Genomic DNA, 5,916 nt, shown 5'->3' on the forward strand with positions numbered 1-5,916 from the left:
AAGGGATACAAAAAAAAAACCTGACACACTGATCTAACAGACAAAAAAAAACAGAAACAAGCTGTAACAACAGCTTGTAACAGTGCCCTCCCCTTGACGGTGGCCACTGGACACAAGACAAGGAAAAAAATATATATTTTTTTTTATATATCAAGGCAAGAGTCAAAAATTATTTCTTTTTCTTCTTCTTCTTTTTACAAAGCTCTTTAGGTCTGACCAAGGTAATTCCCCAAACATTGTCTGAACTGATGGTACCACCCAGCAAGGCTGCGTTCAAATCAGAGATAGGTTTCTTACCCTTGGGAGCTGAACTTTCAGGCAAAGTACTCCTATTAGAAGAAGAAGACAGAAAAGCACATCCTGCAGTCAAAACAACGGGCTGAGACTCTTGTGCCGAGTTTACAGTATTTGGTGGACTCTCAGCAGACAAGACGGGTGACTTAGAGGAACCTGAACCAATTTCTTTGGAACCATATCTTTTAATAACTGCATCACTGAATGCTGGGGGATCCTGAAGAATGGGATCTTCAGCTTTCATTAGGCTGGTCGCCCACTCAAAAGGCTCTCCTCTAAAGGAATATATCAGATAGAACACTAGGTTCTCTGAAGTGATGCCCAGAAATGGTCTAGACAACATAATGATGTAATAGTGTTTGTTAAGCGCCAGAAATTGGACTAAGTCCCCATCAAAGATTATGGATGTTGAGATATCAACAGAGTCAGGATCTGTTTCCTTCCCATCTGACTGACTAGAGTGGTTTGCTAGAACCTGGTCACTATTGACCTTACTCGAGGCTGAGACTCTCTGAACCCTACCTGGGGCAGTGACTTTCTGAACCCCACCCGGGGCAGTGACTTTCTGAACCCCACCCGGGGCAGTGACTTTTTGAACCCCACCCGGGGCAGTGACTTTCTGAACCCCACCCGGGGCAGTGACTTTCTGAACCCCACCCGGGGCAGTGACTTTCTGAACCCCACCCGGGGCAGTAACTTTCTGAACCCCACCCGGGGTAGTGACTTTCTGAACCCCACCCGGGGCAGTGACCTTCGGGAACCCCGCTGGGGTCAGCACCTCGGATTCTTTTACTGGGACCGAGCCGTCGGCCTCCCCCACTGGGACCGAGCCATCGGCCTCCCTCACTGGGACCGAGCCATCGGCTTCCCTCACTGGGACTGAGCCATTGGCCTCCCTCTCTGAGTCGATAATTATCGAAACTTCTCCCGGGACTATGACTTCCGGGACTTTTGCTGAAGCTATAACCTTCAGAACCTCCACAAATGCTATGCCTCTTAAGTTCTTTCCTGGGGAAGCGACCTCTAGACCCTTCTTTGAGGCTGCGTCTCTCGAGACCCCACTTGGGGATATTACTTCAAAGATCCCTTCTGGGGTTTTACTTCTCGAGTTCCCTTCTAGAACTATGGTTTCAGATCCCCTTTCTGGGGTTGCGCTTTTCAAGTCCCTACCTGGGGTAACAGCTTCTGAGACCCCTTCTGGTAAGGACACCTGAGCTATAAAATTTGATGTCCCTCTATAACCTAGAGCATCGGGTACCGCTCCAGCGCTCTGGGCATTGGGTACCGCTCCAGCACTCTGGGCATCGGGTACCGCTCCAGCACTCTGGGCATCGGGTACCGCACCAGCACTCTGGGCATCGGGTACCACTCCAGCACTCTGGGCATCGGGTACTGCTCCAGCACTCTGGGCATCGGGTACCGCTCCAGCACTCTGGGCATCGGGTACCGCTCCAGCACTCTGGGCATTGGGTACCACTCCAAGATCCTGGGCATTGGGCACCACCCCAGGACCCTGGGCAACGGGCACCACTCCAGGACCCTGGGCAATGGGCACCACTCCAGGACCCTGGGCAACGGGCACCACTCCAGGACCCTGGGCAATGGGCACCACTCCAGGACCCTGGGCATCGGGCACCACTCTAGGAGTGTGCAACTCTGTTGAACAGGAAAATCAAGTGAGAGAAACATTCTCTTTTGATTCCTGAATCTATAATGGGGCTCCCTTGCCCAAGGACCCCAATTATAGGACAGAGAGCTTTTTGGTGTGGGTTGTGTGATAAGTACCTCTGCCACAGTAGAGACAGGAGTAGGTCTTGTATCCTGACTCAGCTTGGCCAGAGGGCAAGACTTGTCACCACACTTTGGCTTGCGCAACTCACAGGTCTGCAGATAGTGGCCTAAACCCCCACAATATAGGCATAAGTTTAAGTTTCTGCGACGCAGACGCTCCTCTTCTGAGAGCCTGGGCCGCAGAAAACTTTTAAACCTTTTCTCTTTAATTAAACCAGAGGATTCTCTTATCACCATACTGTGAACAAGAGTCTCTTTAGAGATAGATGTACTCTCAACGACTTCTGGCAAGATGAGCAAGATTTTAGTCAGAAGGTTTTGCAGTTGCTTTAAGGATTGCTGCAAAACTTCTAGTCGCTCAGGTCTCAAAGCACTGAAAGCAGAGTTCAGGGCTGAGAGAGATGCCTGCAGGGCTTGCATAGTAGACATAGGAGGATTTAAAACTAGACAAGACAAGACAAGGCAAGACTAGACAAGGCAAGACTAGACAAGGCAAGACTGAATTTTTTTAAACTAGACAAAACAAGACTGGATTTTTTTTTTTTAAATACCGGACTGGATTCTAAACACCGGACTGGATTCTAAACACCGAACTGGATTCTAAACACCGGACTGGATTCTAAACACCGGACTGGATTCTAAACACTGAATTCTAGACAGGACTGGATTCTAAACACCGGACTGGATTCTGGACACTGAGTTCTAGACAGGACTGGATTTCTAAACACCGAACTTGATTCTAGACTAGACACTGGACTGGGCCAAAAAAGAAAAAGTTTTATTTCTTTTTTGTGGTATGGCTGGTGATAATGTTAGGTTCCTGGTGCTCAGAACAAGGGAGATGTTATGAAGTGAGTCCAGAACACCAGGACGTAATACTGGATTTGGTGAAATGGAACGGGAATAGCCCCTGGCACCCTACCTCCGTTGTTTTACCCGTGTTGTCAATTCACGCTTGCAGGACTATGGTTTCTTGGGCCCATGGCAGCCGCGTTTGAAGGGCGGATTAGGTCTGCCCAACTCCGATGCCCCCTCAGGTCTTAAAGAGAGACAAAGCGTGAACTGAGACAGGGTAATAACAAGGGGCCCTCTAACTGAAACAACCAAAGCCAGGGGCTACTAACTAGCCTAAAACTAAATGTATGTGCGGCTTGCCGCCAAAGGGAAAGAACAACAAAGGAAATGCTGACCACACGCCGACACAATACTTTTGTGTACCGGCGGTGACAGCATAAGCAGAACCCTCTGCAAAACACCAGTGACAGATACAAGCAAGGAATACAGCGGCCTAGGCCGACGGACGCGGCAAAGCCGCTACTCACGGAACCGGTACAAATACTGGCAAACGGACAGGAACCCCCAATGCTGCCGACACAGACTCTCAGAACTGGAGGACAGGCAGAATCCCAAATGACAGACCGGTGGACACCAAAAAGCCAGAAACTCGACCAGGCATAGGCAAAGCCACAGGACTTCAGGACAGGAACGCTTCACGGCAGGACACGGGATCAGACACAGGAATCGACTCAGGGACTGACACAGGAATCGACACAGGAAGCAGCTAGACAGACACTGCTAGACAGGAGCTCAGGAACTGGCAGGAACAAGCTCAGAACTTAAGCACTCTGGAAGACTGGAAACCTAGAAATATCACCAGCGTCTGTGAATTGCACTGAGCCAGCATATAACAGAGAGGCCTAATTAATAATGTCGTGCAGCTGCCCTGTTGCATGACTCCAAACTGACAAGATGCAATTAGCAGACAGGTGAGACCAACCACATGGAAACAGGCTGCAATTACACAGACTCACCACTGACAGCAAACAAATATCTTCTAAACCAGAGCAAAAGGAAATCCTGGCCTGCAAGAGAACTATAAACATAAAATAGGAATGAACCACTACCTGTGGTTCATAACAGTATCCTCTCCTTAAGGGAGAGCTCCGAGCACCCCATGACACCCACGGGGAACATAAACAGAAGTATTAACATAAAATACTTAACCGACATGGCTCATAACACCACCCCCTTCTCTTAAAAGCCCTTCATTGGCTACCCTTCCCTTTTAGAATACAATTCAAGCTTTTCACACTCACTTACAAAGTCCTCATCTACTCCTTTCCCATTTATATCTCTGACCTTATTTTCCTTTAAACTCCCTCCTGTCCTCTTTGCTCTGTGAATGCATGCCGCCTCTCCTGGCTACTGATTACCTCCTCCCAAGATTTTACTTATATTCTGCCTCCAAGATTTTTCACGTGCCTCTCACTTTCTCTGAAATTCTTTACCCATCTCTATCAGACTCTCCATCATGCTACAAAACTTTAAATGAACTCTCAAGACCCACTTCTTCACCGATCCCAGCCAACTCTCATCCTAAAAGGTCTATGATTTGAAAATATGTTTTATATTTTGCCTGTTTGTGACTAATTTTCATGTTTTATTATAAGTGGGACGGCTTTTGCATTAACAAGCTCGACTATTGTAAATGATCGTAAATATTTAAAATGAAATAAAGTTTAATATACATATTGATTTACTCTCATCCTAAGCCTTCTGTGGCCCACGCTCACTTTCTACCCCATCTGTGTCACCCCTGTCTGTGTGCCCCTCCCATTTAGAATGTAAGCTCTCACAAGCAGGGTCCTCTTCCCTCATGTGCTCTTACGTCTCTTACTTAACCTATCTTCTTTTCAATAGTCCCTTTGATGGCACCAAATCCTTCGGTTTTCTGCCACCCTGATACTTATTTCAGTGCTGTTTACTGATGCAGCTACGCAGCTACAGTATGTTTATATACCTTGTACTTGTCCTATATTGTATTGAACTGTAAGTCACTGTCTTCATGTTTTGCTTATTTGTTTACTGTGTAATTTTGGGGCTGCGGATCCCTTGTGGCGCCATATAAATAAATGATAATAATAATAATAATAATAATAGTCTATTTTGTTGCAGTATAAAATCAATACGGAATTTAGTGAATGTGCCATAGAGTAGTTATTTTACATAAATCACTCTTTCAAGTGGATGTATTTGACCATCTGTTCTAAAAATGCCACCATAAGGAGTTATAACAAAATCACATACTTATTAATTACAGCATAGTACAAGTGGCAACACGGACAGCACTCCCTGGTCTGAAAACCAAGTCGCTAAGAAATTGGTAAATCTGCACAGAATACTGTATAAATATTGTCTGTTTTGTTTTAGTAATTTGTTAAACCAACATTATGCTTACTATACAAACAAATAGATTCAGCAATGGGTTGGTGGTGCTCCCGGAAAATAGTTCAGTAAACTATATGAAGAAGGGTGGTCTTAAGAAAGAGCATAAGACAAAAGTAGCTATATGCCTTTTCCAGGGCACACTTAGAAAAAAAATTTTTTATAAAAGTGATGAATTATGAAAATATGAGTAAATTAATACTTAACTTTTATTAAGATATACTTGATAAAAGGAAGAAAGCGAATATAAATAATTGCTACAAATTTTGGGGCGATGAAAATATATAGAAAGGCGAAATTATGTTTACTCCCTTAATGATCCAAAAAATTACTCCAATAATGGATTGAAAGAATCTTTGTAGGAGTAGACCTGCTCCATTGGGTTCAGCTATCCCATGTCAGAATATCAGAATTGGATATTAGGGAAAAATTAAATGTCTGGGACTGCACAAATAGCTGGAAAGACTCAAATGGTATGAGAGTAAAATACCTACGGTATCTAGTATTCCCTGGTGGTCTCCCAACCGGGTACTGACCAGGCCCTACAGTGTATGGCTTCCAAGATCAGACGAGATTGGGCATACTCAGTGCGGTTTGACCGTAGGT

General features: G+C 45.4%; 1 pseudogene; it reads right to left on the minus strand.

The window, feature by feature from the left end:
• Positions 1-5,797: 5,797 nt before the first annotated feature.
• Positions 5,798-5,916, minus strand: LOC134930328 (5S ribosomal RNA; annotated as a pseudogene).

Source organism: Pseudophryne corroboree, chromosome 5 (genome assembly GCF_028390025.1).
Source record: "Pseudophryne corroboree isolate aPseCor3 chromosome 5, aPseCor3.hap2, whole genome shotgun sequence".
NCBI lineage: Eukaryota > Metazoa > Chordata > Amphibia > Anura > Myobatrachidae > Pseudophryne > Pseudophryne corroboree.